The sequence below is a fragment of the Culex pipiens genome, chromosome 1, assembly GCF_016801865.2.
Source record: "Culex pipiens pallens isolate TS chromosome 1, TS_CPP_V2, whole genome shotgun sequence".
Taxonomy (NCBI): domain Eukaryota; kingdom Metazoa; phylum Arthropoda; class Insecta; order Diptera; family Culicidae; genus Culex; species Culex pipiens.
In genome coordinates, this window is record NC_068937.1 from 32,569,784 (window position 1) to 32,592,958 (window position 23,175).

Sequence of the window (23,175 nt, forward strand, 5' to 3'; positions counted from 1 at the left end):
TAATATGATCCTGATGATATTTCTTCATTTCCAACTTATTGCATGTTTTTTTTTGTCAGCTATAACAAAAATGATATGCTACTAAGTGTCCGGATTTCGAATCATGACGTTAGACATTTTTTGTCATACTTTCTTTGAACATCTTCGGTACTTAAATTGCCTAGTGAGAATTTTGGCTGAAGCCTCAAGTCGATTCAGACTCGAATTCGAGCACTATTTTTAAAATTGAAGAATTGCGACTTTTAAAAAAACAGTTACTTACATTTTCCACGAGTGAGAAAAGTGTTGATTTTCATAGGAAACTTTATCGTTTCACAAATTGTTCAAAGACAAACTTGTAGGAAATTTACCGAGCTTTCTAAAAACTACACTTAACGAAAAAAAACACGCTACTTTTATTAGATTATTTAACTTGACACTTCCAAAAGTATTCCTTGGCAAACTGCTTTTATTTCTTTCGCACTATTTGATTTTTCTAACCAGTTGAATACCACCCTTAGAACGAGCTAGCCTACATCAGACTAATACAAGTCTAAGAGCGAAGCCGCCGCGATGAACTGTCAACCCCTTGACCATGCGGCGTAGAAAACAAAAATCGCGAAAAAACTTTCCACATTACCAAAACTGCTGGAAATCTTCACTTTCCACATGCAAATTTACACATTGTACAATCTTTAAACTACTTCTCACGCGATTTACTATAAAAACAACCGACTAAACAATTTAAATGCCGCGGACCGCAAACCACCAGCCTCTGCTCACGGTGGCAGGGCTGCCAACTCCTCGTCTTTTAGTAACTTCTTAGACTATCCTAAAAAAAAGCGAAAAAATCATGGGCTCACCTTCAAATTTGACTTTTCAACTCAATAAATCAATATATCTCATGAAAGCAGCGTGTTTTTTTTCTTTGACCACTTTTTGATACGATAAAACGATATTTCAAATATATACGATTTTTCTATTTTGACCATTGCATTGGGACGAAAATATTTCATGTGTTTTACATATAGAAGTCAAAAACACAATTTTTGAGTTTTCGTAATAGAGCAATTCCAGCTCAAATCAGGAATTTTTCTGATACTTTTGTACCCGACCCTCTCCGATTTCAATGAAACTTTGTAGACATGTTATCCTAGGCCTATATAAGCCATTTTTGTGCATATGGAGCAAATAGTACTCGAGAATAACATTTGAGAAGGGCGTAAGGTATTTAAATATTTTTGTATTCTGTAATTTAAAAATTACTGTATCTCGAAGCCGTTGCGTCGTATCAAAAAGTGGTCAAAGACAAACTTGTAGGAAATTGGACGGGCTTTCTGAAAAAAATACACTGAAACAAAAATACACGCCACTTTTATGTCATTTTTCAATTTTTAAGTTTAAAAGTTAAATTAAGTTTAAAAGTTCCCATAAGCCAAACTTATGGGAAATTGGACGAGCTTTTCGGTTAAAATATTTACGAGACTGAAAAACCAAGTCTGTCATATAGGAAATGCCAAAAAACCACAAAAAATCCCGTTTTTTCAACATTTTTATTTTTAAAACCGCTGTATCTTCCCAAGGATTGGACATAGGACAATGGTCAATACGGAGACTTTTATGTAAAATTATCTGGGGAATCGATTCCCACTACCGGTTTTTAAAAATTTTGACGTTTAGACCACTTTTCAAAAAAACAGTTTTAGTAAATGATTTTTGTATTTTTTTAGGAGAGACATACCATCCTGCATTTTTCGTCAGTCTTTTGGTAACATCTTAGGGTATTTCCTCAAAAATTTTGAGCGAAAAAAATCGTGACATCACCTTCAAATTTAACTTTTAAACTTAAAAAATGAAAAATGACATAAAAGTGGCGTGTATTTTTGTTTCAGTGTATTTTTTTCAGAAAGCCCGTCCAATTTTCTACAAGTATGTCTTTGACCACTTTTTGATACGATGCAACGGCTTCGAGATACAGTAATTTTTAAATTGCAAAATACTAAAATATTTAAATACCTTACGCCCTTCTCAAATGTTATTCTCGAGTACTATTTGCTCCATATACACAAAAATGACTTATATAGGCCTAAGATAACATGTCTACAAAGTTTCATTGAAATCGGAGAGGGTCGGGTACAAAAGTACCAGAAAAAATCCTGATTTGAAAATCCTCAATATCGACGAAAAATTGTAAAAAGTGCAAAAATTTTAAAAATTAGAAAAAAAAGTGCATCGGGGTCATTTCTTGCTACGCAGTAGGAGAAAACACTATGTTCAATACAAATTTCTCAACATTTTTGTGAAGTCACAATGTAAACTTAAACCCTTCGTATTGTGCTTTGAGCGTTTTTGAGGATTTGGGGAAAAAAACTAAAAAATATTGCAAACAAGTGAAAAAAACGATATTTTTGATAATTTTTAAACACACGTCGAAAATTGAAATTAGGAAACTTTAAAAATGTGTAAATTGATTGAAGAAGCCTCAAACTATGCAAAATCAAAGCACAATATCAATTTTGTGCTGAAAAGGAATTTGAAAATTACACTATTAAACAAGCTTTTTTCAATCTCAAATAGTTATGAAGATTTAGATATGATTGTATCATTGTATGTAATCTTCATAAGAAATTTGAATGTTTTAATTTTTAAATTATAACCTGTTATTTTTATATGGTAGAATTCATACCCTTCATAACGTTGAGTTCAAAAAGCTAAAACCCAGTCGTCACAAGCCATCGGTCACACCAACGCGAGTCCAACGCGCCAAGCATCGTTAACGGCAGCAGACGCAGCAGCATAAACAGCATCCTCGACGATCCCAGTCAGGGTGGCGCGGCAGAGTGCACCCAAGTGTGTGATGTTTTGACGCTGACAAATGAACGGTCCTCGCGTCGCGGTGGCATCAAAAAAAAAAGTTAGCAGCAACAGAAACAAGGACGCTGCACAACAACAACAAAACAAGCTCAACAACAGAGCCAGGAAAGTGACATTCTTGCAGTCAGTGCTCTCTCCCCTTGGAAAAGCTCCGAAAAAGTTGTGATGGCATCATATTTGAAAGGGAGGGGTTTTGCAATATGGGGGATGATGAATAAGTAGCCCTTTTATGTTGATCGTTTGGAAGAGTAAAAGAGGAAGGAAGAGCGGTTTAAGGCAGTAAGTGCACACACAGTTAACGTCATCAACATTAGTTGGGTGGGAAAGTTGGGGGGAGGGGGAATTTCCTCTGGATAGAGGGTAATCCTTCTTGGTTTGAGCTTTTTGACTGAGTTAAATCAAAATAATTGAAAACAAGAAATTCTATCATTTTATCATTTTATCATTTTATCATTTTATCATTTTATCATTTTATCATTTTATCATTTTATCATTTTATCATTTTATCATTTTATCATTTTATCATTTTATCATTTTATCATTTTATCATTTTATCATTTTATCATTTTATCATTTTATCATTTTATCATTTTATCATTTTATCATTTTATCATTTTATCATTTTATCATTTTATCATTTTATCATTTTATCATTTTATCATTTTATCATTTTATCATTTTATCATTTTATCATTTTATCATTTTATCATTTTATCATTTTATCATTTTATCATTTTATCATTTTATCATTTTATCATTTTATCATTTTATCATTTTATCATTTTATCATTTTATCATTTTATCATTTTATCATTTTATCATTTTATCATTTTATCATTTTATCATTTTATCATTTTATCATTTTATCATTTTATCATTTTATCATTTTATCATTTTATCATTTTATCATTTTATCATTTTATCATTTTACCATTTTATCATTTTATCATTTTATCATTTTATCATTTTATCATTTTATCATTTTATCATTTTATCATTTTATCATTTTATCATTTTATCATTTTATCATTTTATCATTTTATCATTTTATCATTTTATCATTTTATCATTTTATCATTTTATCATTTTATCATTTTATCATTTTATCATTTTATCATTTTATCATTTTATCATTTTATCATTTTATCATTTTATCATTTTATCATTTTATCATTTTATCATTTTATCATTTTATCATTTTATCATTTTATCATTTTATCATTTTATCATTTTATCATTTTATCATTTTATCATTTTATCACTTTGTTTGAACTCTAGTTCCTCCCTCCCAAATCACTGTCAATCCGGTAGCTGGCATCAACTTCTTCCCGAAGAATTCCCCACGGAGGCAGACGAAGACGTTGACGCCGGTCGCCAAATCCGTAGGAAAAAGAATGATTTATGTTGAGACGGTTGAAGTTGCACTTTTTTTTGCATACGTGCGTCTTTTGCATCATCATCATCATCATCATCTTCAGCAGCAGTGGCAGTTGCCAGGAAAAACATCTTCCAAGTTCAGCAAGGCTAATGGCAGGCCGAGAAAGAAGCTTTAGAAGAGGAGGGGGAGAGGTTATTTTTGTGCACTGTAATGCACTTTTTCTCCCTTCCAATTTCACCTTCTTAAGGGGAGCTTGAACTTTTTGTTGTTGTTCTTTTTCTGGGTGGTTTTTCGGCGACTGCGACAAAAACACAATCGGGTGAGCATCAGAGTGTTGTGCACGAAAAACAATCCAGCTGAAGGTGGTGAAAAAGCCTCCTTACTAGTGGTGGGGGGGTAAAGGTGATGGTGGAAATTTATGATAGTCCTCCTTAAAGCCGTCTCCTGGGTGTGCATGAATTAAGGTTTACCAGTCTGGTAATAACCCTCAATCCTTGTCCTCGACATGTTTTTTTTCGATTTAAAACTAAAAACTAAAAACTAAAAACTAAAAACTAAAAACTAAAAACTAAAAACTAAAAACTAAAAACTAAAAACTAAAAACTAAAAACTAAAAACTAAAAATTAAAAACTAAAAACTAAAAACTTAAAACTAAAAACTAAAAACTAAAAACTAAAAACTAAAAACTAAAAACTAAAAACTAAAAACAACTTAATCCACCTATGTGGTTGATGCCTTCCTCATTTTGGATATAAGTGGTTTGCTAGCTATTTTATTTAGATCCAGAAAAATAAGTACACAGATATAACTTAAGTGGTCATAACTTGAGACAGGATTGCCAGATCTTCAATGTTGTGGACTCGTTGGAAAGGTCTCTCGATTTCCTAACCAACGATGGGTCGGATGATGGATCCGGACAACGTTTACATACATTTAAGTGAGAACCGGCTTTAAAAAAGTACATAAATATCACTTAAGTGGTCATAACTCGAGACAGGGTTGCCAGATCTTCAATGTTGTGGACTCGTTGGAAAGGTCTCTCGATTACCTAACCAACGATGGATTGGATGATGGATCCGGACAACGTTTACATACATTTAAGGGAGATCCGGCTTCAAAAAAGTACATAAATATCACTTAAGTGGTCATAACTCGAGACAGGGTTGCCAGATCTTCTATGTTGTGGACTCGTTGGAAAGGTCTCTCGATTACCTAACCAACGATGGGTTGGATGATGGATCCGGACAACGTTTACATACATTTAAGTGAGATCCGGCTTCAAAAAAGTACATAAATATCACTTAAGAGGTCATAACTCGAGACAGGGTTACCAGATCTTCAATGTTGTGGACTCGTTAGATAGGTCTCTCGATTACCTAAACAACGATGGGTCGCATGATGGATCCGGAGAGCGTTTACATACATTTAAGTGAGAACCGGCTTTAAAAAAGTACATAAATATCACTTAAGTGGTCATAACTCGAGACAGGGTTGCCAGATCTTCAATGTTGTGGACTCGTTGGAAAGGTCTCTCGATTACCTAACCAACGATGGATTGGATGATGGATCCGGACAACGTTTACATACATTTAAGTGAGATCCGGCTTCAAAAAAGTACATAAATATCACTTAAGTGGTCATAACTCGAGACAGGGTTGCCAGATCTTCTATGTTGTGGACTCGTTGGAAAGGTCTCTCGATTACCTAACCAACGATGGGTCGGATGATGGATCCGGACAACGTTTACATACATTTAAGTGAGAACCGGCTTTAAAAAAGTACATAAATATCACTTAAGTGGTCATAACTCGAGACAGGGTTGCCAGATCTTCAATGTTGTGGACTCGTTGGAAAGGTCTCTCGATTACCTAACCAACGATGGGTTGGATGATGGATCCGGACAACGTTTACATACATTTAAGTGAGATCCGGCTTCAAAAAAGTACATAAATATCACTTAAGTGGTCATAACTCGAGACAGGGTTGCCAGACCTTTAATGTTGTGGACTCGTTGGAAAGGTCTCTCGATTACCTAACCAACGATGGGTTGGATGATGGATCCGGACATCGTTTTCATACATTGAAGTGAGATCCGGCTTCAAAAAAGTACATAAATATCACTTAAGTGGTCATAACTCGAGACAGGGTTGCCAGATCTTCAATGTTGTGGACTCGTTGGAAAGGTCTCTCGATTACCTAACCAACGATGGGTCGCATGATGGATCCGGACAGCGTTTACATACATTTAAGTGAGATCCGGCTTCATAAAAGTACATAAATATCACTTAAGTGGTCATAACTCGAGACAGGGTTGCCAGATCTTCAATGTTGTGGACTCGTTGGAAAGGTCTCTCGATTACCTAACCAACGATGGGTCGGATGATGGATCCGGACATCGTTTACATGCATATAAATGAGATCCGGATATATGTGAAAACACATTTTTATACATAACTTTTGAACTACTTATCGAAACTTCAAACAATTCAATAGCGATGTATGGGACCATAAACCAAGTCGAATGCAACCGGTTTGATTAAAATCGGTTCAGCCAGTGCTGAGAAAACTCAGTGAGAATTTTGGTCACATACATACATACACACACATACACACACACATACACACACACATACACACACACATACACACACAGAGACATTTGTTCAGTTTTCGATTCTGAGTCGATATGTATACATGAAGGTGGGTCTTTGAGCTTTTAATAAAAAGTTCATTTTTAGAGCAGGATTATAGCCTTACCTCAGTGAGGAAGGCAAAACTAAAAACTAAAAACTAAAAACTAAAAACTAAAAACTAAAAACTAAAAACTAAAAACTAAAAACTAAAAACTAAAAACTAAAAACTAAAAACTAAAAAACTAAAAACTAAAAACTAAAAACTAAAAACTAAAAACTAAAAACTAAAAACTAAAAACTAAAAACTAAAAACTAAAAACTAAAAACTAAAAACTAAAAATTAAAAACTAAAAACTAAAAACTAAAAACTAAAAACTAAAAACTAAAAACTAAAAACTAAAAACTAAAAACTAAAAACTAAAAACTAAAAACTAAAAACTAAAAACTAAAAAACTAAAAACTAAAAACTAAAAACTAAAAACTAAAAACTAAAAACTAAAAACTAAAAACTAAAAACTAAAAACTAAAAACTAAAAACTAAAAACTAAAAACTAAAAACTAAAAACTAAAAACTAAAAACTAAAAACTAAAAACTAAAAACTAAAAACTAAAAACTAAAAACTAAAAACTTTTTAAATACTAACATTTACGCCTTTTGCCTAATCAAGGGTTAAATTCGTCCAAATGAATCACAATCGGTGGAGCTATTCCTTCCACAATCCAACCCATTTCTGGTAGTCACCACCGCGGGCTCTGGCAAGGACCTCGCACCCGAGGCCGCGGCATCTTTCGGGGCTTTCGGGTGATTCAGGAGCTTTTGATGATTTGAATTGTTAAATAATCATTACGCTTTGTTCGTGAGCTAAAGAGAGGGAGAAGAGGGAAAAAAAGTCGAGTTGCATGCCCTATGCACTTTGGAAGTGAAAGGATAAATTTAAGAAGAATTTTCCCACGGTATTTAGCGGCAGCTTTGGGCGATTGCAAGAATACTAATTGGCTCGCATAGTAACTTGTGTTTACTTTTGAGAAACGGACTAAACTTCTTCTTTTTATTTTGGAAAAAGTTTAGCATAACTTATTTTTGAAATCAAGAATCTTTTGACGAATTGGTGATCCAGAGCTAATGCCAAGAAGGATCAGATCAATCGGAACCTTCTCATCAAGCTTATTTTCATGAAATTACAAAAAAAAAGAAATAGTTCAAACTACAAGACCATGCCTTCTCTGAAGTCATCGCAAGGGAAAACGAGAGAATGCAATCAAGCAAATTCCAAATGATGCACAACTGGGGGGGCGACAATGAGGGTGGAGTTGAAAAAAAAAAGATGCAAGACTCGAAAGAAACTTGAGTGAAAAATACCGGTTGACAAATTAGAGAAATTGATTTTGATGAACAATGGCGGGGCTGATTGAGAGGCGAAAAACAGAGTTCAAGTGCGGTGGTCTTTGGTGGGACGCTTGATGAAACATCAGGAAAAAATTTAGCTGTAAGTTAAGTGGACAGTAAATTTTATTAGATTTTTTTTTTAATGTATGAGCAGTTTTGACAAATTTATTCATTAAGAAAAAAATACTGGCATGACAGTTTTGCCATCTCAACAAAATAAATTTGAAAAAGAAAAATATCCAAAGAAAAAAATCTATGAATTTGTCAAAATAAAATATCCAAGTTGAACATTCCAGTAAACATTGCGTTATATTTACATTTATAAACAGTACACTGTTTGTTTTACCGTAAAAATCACACAAAATTTGAAATTTGTGTTTTTTCGTCTTTCATGCTAAAATTTGAAAAAAGTTTTGTCAAAAACTTTGTCAATGTCAATGAAAGCCGCTTATAATTATTTTTAAACATATTTTAATTTTTTCCAAAAACTTTTGAATTTTTTGATAATTTTTTATGCACAGTATCGCAAAAAGTTTTTTTTTGCAATTTTTTTCAGATGTTACATTTTTTGAAAACTAAAGATTGCAAAACAACTGAACTATTGTAAAATGCATTTTGAAACACTTTTTTCATTCAAATGTCGAGACTTCAACTTGTTATTAAATTTTTTTATATTTTCTAAGTTTTTTTTCGTCCGAAATTGGCAGAAAATGTAAAATTGAATTTTGTTTGGCTATTAAAAAATATTATTCATCATAACTAAGGCTACCAACTGTACGGATTTTTTCCTTACCATACGGATTTTCGAACCTCTTCGCGGATTTTTAACAGGCCGGAATTTTTGTAGGGAATTTTACGCATAATACGGATTTTTACGGAATTTTAACAACTTTTTAATCATTGAATTGCTTTTTTGATTTGATCGAAGGTTTTGTTGTTTGAAATTTTTGGTTTCTGTGAGTTTGATTTAAAAAGGGAGAGTTTTCCGGGGTTTTCTTCAATTCAAACTTGATTATCAATAATTCTAGAGTTTTTAAACTATTGTCTTGCTTATGTTGAAAGGACCTTTAAAAAAACTCTAGAATTGTTATTTTTGAAATTCCTTACTAAATATATTCCATTTCTAAAAGCTTTCTAAAACTTGTGAAAACATTTGAACATTTAACAAATCTAGAGTTTTTTAAAGGTCCTATAAACTGTTGTGTTTCACATGCTATAGGACCTTTTCAATAAAAAAAAACTCTGGAAAAGTGTTCGTGAAAACACTAAGAGCGATATTATTCGTAAAAACAATCTTGACATTTCGTAAACTTTTAAACGTTTAACAAAACAAAATTGAAGAACATAATTATTTAATTCAAATCATGGTTTATTTTATGAATACTTTTAAAATTCAATGACAGTTTTTGTTATACCATGGTGGCATATCGGCAAAGTGTACGGATTTTTGCTCAGCAAGAGTTGGTAGCCTTAATCATAACATATTTTAATTTTGCACTGATTGGACTTGAAAACTTGGTAAAAATGACGAAATTTTAAAATCAGTCTCAACATTTCCAAATTTCCAAAATGGGCTTGATTTAAATAAATTATTTTTATTGAAAAAGAGTTAATCAATTCACACTCCTTTTTGCCTTCTTCACTGAGGTAAGGCTATAATCCTGCTCTGAAAATGAACCTTTTATTAAAAGCTCCTAGACCCACCTTCATGTATACATATCGACTCAGAATCGAAAACTGAACAAATGTATGTGTGTGTGTGTGTGTGTGTATGTGTGTGTGTATGTATGTATGTGACCAAAATTCTCACTGAGTTTTCTCAGCACTGGCTGAACCGATTTTGATCGAACCAGTTGCATTCGACTTGGTTTAAGGTCCCATACATCGCTATTGAATTGTTTGAAGTTTTGATAAGTAGTTCAAAAGTTATGTATAAAAACGTGTTTTCGCAAATATCCGGATCTCAATTATATGCACGTAAACGATGGCCGGATCCATCATCCGACCCATCGTTGGTTAGGCAATTGAGAGGCCTTTCCAAAGAGTCCAAAACATTGAAGATCTGGCAACCCTGTCTCGAGTTATGACCACTTAAGTGCTATTTATGTACTCTTTTGAAGCCGGATCTCACCTAAATGTATGTAAACTATGTCCGGATCCATCATCCGACCCATCGTTGGTTAGGTAATTGAAAGAACTTTCCAATGAGTCCAAAACATTGAAGATCTGGCAACCCTGTCTCGAGTTATTACCACATAAGTTATATCTGTGTTTTTTTCTGGAACTAAAAAAAGCTGAAATGTGTGTCCAAACCACTCATATTACCCATTTTTGGTAATAAGTGAGGAAGGCATCATCCACATAGGTGGATTAGGCTAGCTTTTATATTAAAAATTGAAATAATAATTTCGGAGATATAATAAGAAAAATTTGGGCTCATTCATTGACACTGAGAAACACTAATTTTTCATAAAATTGAATCTTTGTGGGGCTTTATCTCAGCAATCAGCTGTTTTTTAATCTTTGCATTATTTAACTTGAAAACGCACAATTTACAAAAAAAGAGTCATTTTCAATTGCAAAATTGATATTAATTTCGCACATGAATTTCATATTGAGTATTGCCAAATTGTCACTCGTGTGTTATATTGTGACAGTTTACTTTAAAAAGATAGCACGTGTCACAAGATAGCACACAGACGATAATTTGTTGAAATATTCCATTTTTTTAAAGGCCGATGCAAATATTTTTTAAGTTTATGTCCCTCGATTCTGACCAAAGTGGGGGGGGGGGGGGGGGGGGTGCTGAAAAAAAAGTTTTGCAACGAGTTCCATACAACATTTTTTGCAATTCCGAAAAAACACCCATTGAATGAAATTTTAAGTAAAATTTTCATGTATTTTGCCAATAAATCGTTTAAATCATAAAAATGTTGAAAAGTGTTAGTTTTCAAAAAAAGTGCTGAAAAGTTCAACTTTTCAGCACCCATTTCAGTGCTGAAAAGTAGAACTTTTCAGCATTTATTATGAAAAGTGTTGCTATTCGATTCTGTTATTTTTGATACAGGAAAGTAGGCTATTTCGTCGTTCAAGAATGTCAGGAAAAGTAAATAATTTCACGACGGAATTGCAAAAAAGAAGTTTTTTTCAGCTGAAAAAAACAAGTTTTGCAACGAGTTGCTTACAACATTTTTTGCAATTCCGAAAAACGCTTTTTGAATGGAATTTTATGTCAATTATTCATGTGTTAAGTAAACTCACCGTTCAAAACAAAAAAATATTGAAAAATGTTACTTTTCAGCACTGGTGTTGAAAGGTATTAATTTTCCATTTTGTTATTTTTGGTAGGGAAAAGTAGGCCGTTTCGTTTCTCCAGAAGGACAGGAAAAGTTGAAAGTTTCACAGCGGGATTGCAAAAATCATTTTTTTCAACAGTGGGCAAACATGGGTACTTATTAAAAAAATGAATAACTGCGACTATTTTCAAAAAAGTTATCTAAAAATGGTTTTAACTTGAAAACAGTGCACTTTATCAAAATTTCACAAAAGTACTTTTTGATTGCAAATTAATTTTAACATCGAAAAATGAAGTCGAAAAATATTCGCGATCAATATTTCGATTTAAAAAAAAATCTATTTTGATTAAAAACGTTACTTAATCCACCCTTAGGTGGTTGGCGCCTTCCCCACATGTAAAGGGCGCTATCCAAAATGCAAAAAGTGCTTTAATAACACTTAAGTGCTTATAACTTTTGATAGGGTTGTCAGATCTTCAATGTTTTGGACGCGTTAGAAAGGTCTTTTGAATACCTATCCAACGATAGGTTGCATGAGAGATCCGGACAACGTTTTCATCAACATATCTGAGATCCGGTCTCCAAAAAGCGTGTAAATAACACTAAAGTGCTTATAACTTTTGATAGATTTGTCAGATCTTCAATGTCTTGGACGCGTTGGAAAGGTCTTTTAAATACCTTTCTGAAAATGTATAGCATGACGGGGTTTCTTACAAAAACCACCCTTTTTACAATCTTCCGGACTTTTGTTAAAATCGTTTTTTAAGCATAACTTTTGAAGTACTTAACTAAACTGCATGATTTTTAATAGCGACTTATGGGACCCCAAGACGGATCGAATGACGCCAAAACGGACAAAATCCGTTCAGTCAATGTCGAGATAATCGAGTGACAACTTTTTGATCAACATCCCACCACACACACAGACATTTGCTCAGAATTTGATTCTGAGTCGATAGGTATACATGAAGGTGGGTCTAGGACGTTAAATTAAGAAGTTTAATTTCAAAGTGATTTTATAGCCTTTCCTCAGTAAGGTGAGGAAGGCAAAAATACATAACTCGGTCAAAGATTTTATGCACAACCTGGACATTTCTGAAAAGTTGGCATTTTATGTCCCCTAAAACATACAAAAATTGCCTTTTTTTCAAATCAAGTTTTAGTGAGAAATTGTTAAATTAAAAATCACATTTTTTTTCACCGTGTATCATTTTTTCAGGGTAGTCCTTATTCATACCTACAGCTTTGCTGAAGACATCAAATCGATCAAAAAATTCCTTCAAAAACGCCAAAAAAGCTTCAGCCTGATTAAAAAATACAAAAAAAAAAAAAATCGAATGACCGAAATCTGAGAGAATTGCTCTATATTGTTGGTGGTACGATTTGTTTTTCTCCACTAGTTATTTTTGGATACAATGTTGTCTGTCATTGGAACAAAAATCATACAATCGAAAGAGTTTTTTTTTCAATTTTGTCTGAAGGTGTTTTTTTATATTTCAATGAAATTAAATAGTGATATATATCCACAATGTCTTATTTTATTTGCCGCGACCCGTGGTTTAGGGGTAAGCGTGGTTGCCTCTCACCCAGTCAGCCTGGGTTCGATCCCAGAAGGCCCCGGTGGCATTTTTCGAGACGAAATTTCGCCTTTTGTCGGACGGGAAGTAAATGTTGGCCCCGGACTGACCTAAAGGGTTAGGTCGATAGCTCAGTCTAGGTGTAGGAGTCGTCTCCCTGGGTCCTGCCTCGGTGGAGTCACTAGTAGGCAGTTGGATTAACAATCCAAAGGTCGTCAGTTCAAATCCCGGGGTGGTTGGGATGCTATGGTGTAAAAAGAGGTTTGCAATTGCCTCAACAATCAAGCCTTCGGACACCTAGTTTCGAGTAGGAATCTCGCAATCGAGAATGCCAAGGCAATATTTTTGATTTGATTTGAATGTCTGATTTAAGCGGAATACATAAGAAAAACACTAAAAACATTCACCATCATTTTTTCCACAACATTGTGTCTACATCAAAATCTCCCATCCTCTACCAGCAGCTCAAAACTCAACGACCATCATGATCACAACACCCTGTTTTTGCAACATTCGAAAATCCCATCCTCCCCCCTCAAAATTTTCCATCCCAGGCCCACTTTGATACATTTCGGTCATCATCACCACCAACCAACACCCCCACCCACCCCGAGCCATGGACGTGCAATTTTCCATCCCGGTCACTCCTTCTCGTGTGTGTGCGCCAGCCAGCCAAACACAATTACAAAGCCCACCACTTTATGTGCGTTTTGCTTGCGTGTTTTTTTTTTTCCGTCGTCTGCCGGCGATGTGCAGTCGGATGCTGCGCCCACGAGCATTCAGCAAAAACTGCACCACCAACCCGAAAGTTTTCGTTCGTTGGCCAAAAATGCCGTTTCCCCCAAAGTCCACGTATGTACAACAAACACCGGGTTTATGCGTGAAAAATCGTCGTTTTAGCCGATGAGTGGGTGGAAATTGGTGCGGGGTTGAATTTTCCACCAACCACGAAAACGCAACCGACGGCCGATGTCCTTGTGCAGCAGTCGCCAGTCCTGCACTTTTCCTCGTTTGGGGAAGGGAAGATCGTCATCGTCGTCCTGTGAGGCATCCTGATCCGGAGCCTGTGCCTGCAGTGTATGTGCAGCAGAAGCTATGTCTATGTATTTCGCGAAATTTGAGCGCTCTTGCGATGGTCGTCATGTGCATCGTGTCCAGTTTGGTTGGGATGTCGAGAAAAAAAAAACAGACGAGCGAGAAAAGCAATGGAAAATGGAAAATCCTTCCTGCCTTGCAGAAGAGGAGTAAAGGAGAGCCTTCCGTCGAATCTCTTTGTTTGTGACTGCTCAGCTGGAATGATTGGACGAGGGCGCGCCCTGCCGGGGCTGGATTTGGTGATTTTGGAGACTTTTTGAGATTCAAAAATGCGGATTCAGGCGGATATTTTTAAGACGCGCAAAAAAGGTTCGAACAATGCTTATGCTAGCAGAAATTACAGATTCGATCAAATCAAGTCCTGCGAAGATTTTGGCTTATTGAGACTTCCTTACAAATTACCAAAAAAAAATCAACTTCATTTTTCGATGTAAAATTAAATTTGAAAACAAAAAGTACTTAAGTGAATTTTTTTTAAGTGCACCGTTTTCAAGTTAAATTAATTTTTAGGTCACTTTTTTGAAAAAAGTCTCATTTATTATTATTTTAAAATTAGCGCACATGTTTGCCCACTCCTGAAAAAAATATTTTTGAAAAGCTGAGAAAATTTTCAATATTGAGCTTTTTAACATTGTTGATACGACCCTTAGTTGCTGAGATATTGCCATGCAAAAGTTTAAAAACATGAAAATGGTGGGTTGTTTGGGTGAGACTTAGAAAACATCAATTTTCCTATTTTTAAACCTTTGCATGACAATATCTCAGCAACTAAGGGTCGTATCAACAAAGTTCAAAAAAGCAAAAATTAGAAAATTTTCTCAGCTTTTCAAAAATATTGTTTTCAAGGGTGGGCAAACATGGACACTTATTTTGAAAAATGAATAACTGAGACTTTTTTTTTTTAAATACCTAAAAATGGCTATAACTTGAAAACGGTGCACTTTATCAAAATTTCACTGAAGTAATTTTTGATTGCAAATTCGATTTGAAGTCGATTTTTTTAAATCAGTACTGATTTAAAAAATCATTACTCGGTCGAAGATTTTTTGCCCATTCTGGAAATTTCTGAAAAGTTGGCATTTATGTCCCCTAAAACATATCAGAAAATGAAAAAAAAGTTTTTTTTGCAGATCATGTTTGAATGACGGCAAAAGTGAAATTAAAACCATCAATCAAAAAGTTCCATCAAATGATACAGATATTTAAATTTTCATAAATCATTTTTGTATGGACAGCAGCCAAATTTCTATGTAAAATTATATGGACAAACTAATGATGCAAAATGGCTTCATTGGGCATACCGAAGACACCAAAAAAGTTTCAGCCGGATTAAAAAAATACAAAAATTAAAAATGATAAAATAAGACCGATTTCGTAGAGAACTGCTCATATTCAAAAAATATATATATCTGTAGGGACCATCCACAAAGCACGTGGACACTTTTTTGGAAATCTCAAACCCCCCCTCCACCCTCAAATAAAAAAATTAAAAAGAAATAAAAAAAATCAATAATTTAGAAATTGAAAATAAAATATAATCTAAATTTCAATAATAAATGAGTTTAAAAGCTCAACAAGTTTAAAACATCAAAAAATTTAATGTTTCATAATACAAATGTCAAATTCGATGAAATTTTAATTTAACAAAATTAAAAATGATAAAAATCAATAAAGAATTTCAACCTGAAAAATTCTAAAATAAGTTAAAAACAATTCGTTTATTATCCGAAATCCTAGGCAAAATTTCCAATAAAACCAAGAAATTTTCATCTTTCTCATAAAATTTTTTTTATTTTGAATTCCTGATGTTTAAAATTTTAATGCTTTTGGCTAGTTCAAATTTTGTTTAAGGTTTTTGCTCCCTTCTAATTCGGCCCTAAAAATCGGGCAATATAATTTGTTTTCAAAAAAGTTCAAATTTTCACTGGAAATATAAGTGCAATCAACTGAAATCAACTTTAAATGCATCCCCTGCGTTTCGAATCATTTTTAGCATGCCTGAGAAAATTCAAAAGCTTTTGAGTTTTGAAATAAATTAATAAAGCCACAAATGGTTTTTTCATGTTTTTTTTTTGGTCACATTTTAAATTGTTTGTAAAGTTACTAGAATTAATGAGAAATACGCGAATAACTGCAGAAAAATCGAATTACTTTCACAAAATCCGAATGCTTTCGTACTAGTTACCACTTTTGAAAGGTGTCGAAAATTATTTGCAAGAAAATGAATAACTAAATATTGGGACCACCCATGAACCACGTGGACACTTTTTTGGAAATTTTATATATAAACATAAGGGGTTTGTTTATAAACATAATAGTTATCGCGATTTTACGAAAAAAAGTTTTGAAAAAATACTTTTTGTGTTTCTCTTTGTTTCGTCGTCCGTGTCTGTCGCGGGTGACGATGAACGGCCATGATCGACGACGACCAACTTTTTCAAAACTTTTTTTCGTAAAATCGCGATAACTCGTGATGTTTACAAGTCAACCCCTTATGTATATTTATAAAAAAAATTGTAATTGTCTGATTTACAACTTCGTAAAACATTATTACACCCTAAAAAATAACCCCGCAAAGTTAGAAAAACACGAAATTTTAAAATGATTTTTTTTGTTATAAATTATGAAAAAATGACCCTTCTGGGTCAATGTAGATTCGAAAAGCACATTAAATTTCCCATAAAATGACATGTTCCAAAATTATTTACAGTCGAGTAACGGAAAATGGGAGAGTTTTTTAAAACTTTTATAGTGTTTTTTTCGATGAAAAATACGTTTTTTTCGGAATTCTGAGTACGCCATCAAGTCGGGCGTCTAATTTTACATAAAAGTCCCTTTGAAACCAATTTTTTATCTCATCACCGTTTCAGGCTGCAAATTATTGAAATACACCTCTTTATCGAATGTTCAAAAATGGAAGGGGTCGTACCGTCCCTCCGTCACGAGATATCAAAAAAACGGACCTCGGATTTGTGATTCGGGTGAAAGTTACTCCTTAGAACAAAGTTTCACGCAAATCGAAGAGGGGTCGGGACAACTGCTGTGTGAGTTGGCGGAGAATTACCCACATATAAACTCAAAATATGACCAAATATCGATATTTTGACAATTTGGATCAATTTTGAGGGCAGATCTAGATTCAGCGGGCAAAGTTACATGAAAAAAACATATAGTTGGACAATCTTCGAATTTCGTTAGGATGGTCCCATACACTTTTTCCTTGAAAATAAGACATTTTTAAATGAAGATATCTCAAGTATAAAGCTAGATTTTTTCAGCGTAGTGCTACATCTCCCAATTCGAATGCAATATGGCACATAAAATTTGGCTTGCACCTTTTCGATATGTTTAAGTTTTAAAAATGCATCTTTTTTAGCTTAAAATGACTGTAACTTTTGACCCTTTAGTCCAAATTGACTTGTTTAAAATTTAAATGTTTATTTTTTAGAGTTCTTAAAGTGCCCCCAACATCACTTTTCTCTTAAACTATACTCTGAATTGCTACGATTAAAAAAACTGATTTTTGAAGGGTCGCTCAGGTGCTGTCTCTAAATTTGGTCGTAGGAGCACAGCAAAAACCCCGATGGTAAAATCGCATGCAAAAGCATGCACATTACCTTCGTCAAAAAAGCCGTAAACACAAAAAAAAGCTTTCAACCGACGGGACTCAAACCAAACTCAAATATTACACAGAATTTCATAAAATAATGCAAAATTCATTTTACACCCAGGCCTTTTACACGCAACCGGGTTGCTACTTTATTTGCTGTGAGGCTTAGATTGTGAGATAACATTTTGGTGTCTTCGACAAAGTTGCTTGTATTTGGCAAGCTCAACAACTTTCTACAAGACAAAAAAGATCCAAAAACATTCCTGGAAAGTAAGATTTTTTAAATCACCATAATCGTGAATCACCCGAATTTTCAACCAAACCAAAAGTTGACTTTTACCAATATGAAACAACTCTTCTTAAGACACCAAAGCTTCAAAACTTCACCATTTTTGCGACCGGGACCACTGTGCATTGGAAAGAAGAACTCTTAAAATTTTTTGAAAACTTTAGGGTTGGAATTTTCAATTCAATTCAATTCGGTTTTATTGGTGAATAATCAAGATACAATGAGTTATTTTGAAGTGCATAACAGAGTTTTGGAGTTCCTTACAGCTGTGTGTTGCATCATAATCCATTTAGGAACAGTTATTTCTTTAACTAAGGCACTAGCAAGAGTAAGAAAAAATTATAACAAAAAACTTACAGAAATTGCAAAGGAAAGGGGATAGAGGAAGAGAAAGCTTATATCTAGATCACAGGTAATTTATCCTTTGTAGATGTGTTTGATCATCAGTTCCCCAAGGGCCAGGAATTGTTCTGCCTTGTTCCGGCAGCTCCGAAACCGCGTCATCATCTCCCCCGCGAGAGCAAAAAACTCTGGCAAGGTGAATAGATCTTCCCCGGTGACTTCTTGCTGGGCCGTACTGCCGCTACCGGCAGCGACCACGCTGGCGAACGAACGCCCCCAACCAGGAGGGAACGCTGAGTTTTCCGCTGGAACCGTACGCTGTCCAGCTGCAGGAACGGCTGCGCTCGTACTTCGCTGAGGAGGGTGGGACGCTTTCTTCTTCCTCTTTTCCTGCTCCTCGAGGTAGACCTTGCGTGCGACGCATCCGCGGTAATTGCCGGTATGATTGCCGTCACAGTTCGCGCACTTTACGCGCGGCTTGGTTTGTTCTGCCTTGTCCCCCAAGTCCGCCTTTCGTGGCAGTGCGCACGCCTCCGAGAGGTGTGACTCACCGCACTTCACGCAGCGGGGCCGGAGGTTGCAGTTCCGCGAGCCGTGGCCGAATTTCTGGCAACGGTGGCATTGCGCTACGTCCGTCGGGTTCTTGGTGTAAAACCGCCAGTTTACCCAAAAACCGTCCAACGTCTTAGTCCGCCGCAGGTCTTGGAGCTTGACGGTGCCGCGGTTGAAGTACAACAGGTACAGTGTGTGCACACCCGTGACTGTTGTCTTTCGCGAGAGCACTTTGATCTCCCGCGGTTTTATTCCGGCGTCCGAAAGGTGACCCTTCAGGTCGGCGATCGGACGGTCTTGATAACCCTGCAAGACGACCTTAACAGGGGGCTTCTCTGGGTCGTATGTGTAGAAGTTGAAGTTGCTACGCTTCAATTCTTCAAACACCAGGTCGAAATTCTTTTTGGTCAGTGTGATCACTTGCACTGCCGACTTACCGATTTTCAGACAATATCCGAGGCCTTCCAGCAACTCGTCAACATCGTCCGCTAACGTGTCCAAAACAAAAATTGGAGGTGGCCTACGTTCCACTGGAGAGTTGTTCTTTTTTGACGTCGGCACTTTTTTCCGTGCACGACCATCATCGTCGTCGTCGTCGTCGGTAGTGCTGCTACCGTCAGAGTTGTTATTTTCTTCGTCGTCGCTCAGCATCTGGAACTCGTTCCTGATGGGGATGTTGGCGGATGTTGATGTGCCATTGGTCGTGGCACCGGAAGTACCGGAACGGGTTCGCACTGGTGATCTTGGGACATATCCGGGATGTAGTAACTTTTTGTCGATGCCTTCAGCGCTGACGCTCCCCTGCGCGATGGCGGCCGACACGGCGTTGGTTTGTTTACCTTTTTGCAAACGGCCGGTAGACGAACTTCGCGGGTTTTTCGAGGCCGCACTCGAACTGCCACGGCCACGGCCGGCCTTTGGCATGCTGGAGAAGCAAACTCGCGGGTAACCACAATCAATTACGGCGAAAAAAATCGAAAAAACGATGGAGCACTGAGCACTAGCTGCATGCTCTCGTGCGTACACGGAGGGAGCTGAGGGTTGGAATTTTGACTTGTTTTATGCGACTTTGCCAATGTTTAAAACAATGTATTTTTTTCAGGTCTACTTTGCCTTTTTCCTCTATAGTTATTTGTGTAGTTTACCAGACTATGCCTCTAAGCATTTTGTTTACAATTTAAATGATAATGGTATCGTTCTAAAGAAGAAAATGTGAAAAACAAGCACAAAATATAAAAAAAAACATGAAAAAACTAAATCGGTAAAATAAATAAAAAAAAATCATCGGGACTGGCAACCCTAGCCAGCAACAGTCGAGTGTTCGGAGCTCTTCAAACTTTTCGATTTTTTTGCCATAATTCACAGTGATTACCCGCGAGTTTGCTGCTCCAGCATGCCAAGGGCCGGCCGTGGCCGTGGCAGTTCGAGTGCGGCCTCGAAAAACCCGCGAAGTTCATCTACCGTCAGAGTGCAGAAAGGTAAACACACCAACGCCGCATCGACCGCCATCGCGCACGGGAGCGTGCCCAGTGACGTCAACGATCCATCGTTTTTACACGTGTCATACCGTCCACGTGAGTCCCCAGTACGGACGAGACAATCGACCCGGGCATCCGGAAGCACTTCCGGCCAGCAGCAGTCCACCAGCACTACGACGACAACCACTTCCAACGTTCCCACCAGCAACGAATTTGAGATGCTGAGTGGAGAAGAAAACAACACCGCCAGTGACAGCAGCAGTGCTGGCAACGACGATGACGATGATGAACCTGCGCGACCACCTCAAATTTTTGTTTTGGATACGTTGGCAGACGATGTTGACGAGTTGCTTGAGGGACTCCAATATTGTCTTAAAAATTACTAAAACTTCAGTGCAATGATAACGCATAAAAAACAGAATTTCGACTTGGTGGTGAAGAAGTTGCGAAACTTCAAATTCTTCACATTTGACCCTGCAGAGAAGGTCCCAGTGAAGATCGTCCTTCAGGGATATCCGGACCGCCCGATCTCCGACCTGGAAGAAAACCTGACGGGCGTCAAGGTTAAGCCTCGAGAGGTTAAGGTGCTCTCGAAATCGACAACGGTGACAGGTACGTACACCTTGTACCTCCTGTACTTCAATCGTGGGTCCGTCAAAATCCAGGACCTACGGCGGATCAAAGCACTGGACGGCTTCTTCGTGACGTGGCGATTCTACACGAAGAATCCGACCGACGCAGCGCAATGCCACCGCTGTCAAAAATTTGAACACGGTTTTAGAAATTTTAATCTTCTGCCCCGGTGCGTAAAGTACGGTGAGACTCACTTCACCGAAAGGTGCAATCTTCCACGGAAAGACCAGCTGGGGGAAAACGCCCAGCAACACAAAGCGCGCGTCAAGTGCGCGAACTGTGGTGAAAACCACACGGCGAATTTCCGTGGCTGTGCCGCGCGGAAAAAGTACATCGAGGAGCAGGACAAGAAGAAGAAAGCGCCAGCGTCCCGCCAACCTCCAAAGACTTCGAGCAGGAACGCTGCAGCAGTTGGCGGCGGAGCGGTTCCATCGACCAACCCAGCGTTTCCTCCCGGTTGGGGAGGTTCGTACGCTAGAGTAGCCGCTTCTGGGAGCGGTACTTCACCGGGACAAGCAGACGTTACCGGAGATGACCTCTTCACGCTTCCCGAGTTTTTCGCTCTTGCTGGAGAGATGCTCACGCGCTTTCGTGCCTGCCGGAACAAGGCAGAACAATTCCAAGCTCTGAGTGAGCTTATGATGAAGTATATCTACAACGGATAAGCTGCCTTGTGCAGCGAAGTTTTTTCGACGTCAAAAGACAAAACAAACTGTGATCTAGTTTTAAGCTTTTCTATTTCTATCCTTTTCCTTAGCAAATTTAGAAGGTTTTTTTTTAATATTTTTTCCTTCTCTTGGCAAATCCATTGTTAGAATATCCAATTACATCAAAATGAACTATAGTACAAATCATAGTTGAAAGGTACTCCAAAACTCTATTAGGTTATAAGAATTACGAAATTGTGAATTGATTATTTACTAATAAAAACAAATTGAATTGAATTGAATAATATAAATAAAACAAGCATAAAATTAACTAGATAGACGCAAATTAAAATACTAAAAATAAAACAAGAAAAATGTAAACCAAGCGAAAATTTTCTGCTCAAAATGACCTCCCGAACACGGGAAAAATAAAAATTTGCGAGAAAAAAAATTGTGCTGTAGAGGATTTATTCATAAACTAACTCTTTGCCGTCGTACAGTGAGACATTTCATTTGAAAAAAGATTATTTTATGTTGTGTGTAGTTTTGAATTCATTGAAACTTCAACAAAGCCCAATTTATTAAGAAAAATGAATGCTTTTTTTATCATTTTTCATATTTTTTTGCACTATGATTTTCGGAAAAAAATTGTAGGATGTGAAACAATAACTTTTATTAAATTTGGTATTATTCTAGAGAGAGCCTCACTTTTCCATCTTTGACTCCTAAAGGGTTGTCCAATATCCGATGCAAAAATTTCTCCCTAGCCAGAATGTCGCCCTCGCAAGGCAAAAAAAAGAAAGTAAAAGAAGAAACAAGAATTTCCAACTGACCGTCGTCGTCATCATCATCACCACCCATCCCTTAAAACTAGAGTGAGGTTGCATCGTGTGCAGGAGCAAAAGCAACAACAAACCTTCCCCCACTGCCGTGCGGGGGAAAATCGAATGAAAAACCTCGCGTCTTTTTTTTTCGCCCTCTTTTTCCCTCGCAGTATGTGCATCACAGCCCCAGCAAAGGCCGCAGCAGCATGACGATGATGCGCGCATCTATCGGAACCTATAACTGGCGATTTTTCCCGTTTTTTGCTCGACAGTTTTCCCCAGGTCCATTTTCCCTGGCAAGCAGAGGGGTTTTTTGTTCGCTGTGCAGTTTTGCTGCAAGTGCGGTCGCGCGCATCATCGCATGTGGAGTAAAGAGAGAGAGAGAGGAAAAAAGAAAACTTGAACGCGTTTTAGGATTTTAGACGATTCTGTGTGTGTGTTTTTTTTTTTTTGTTACTTCTAACTAACGAACTGGTCAGAAGGCCTTGTCTTTCATGTGAGATTTTTTTTCCAACTTGCATGTGTGTGAAGTTTTTGCTGCACAGAAAATTTTATGGGAGGAGAAAATGCGCCTTGTAGG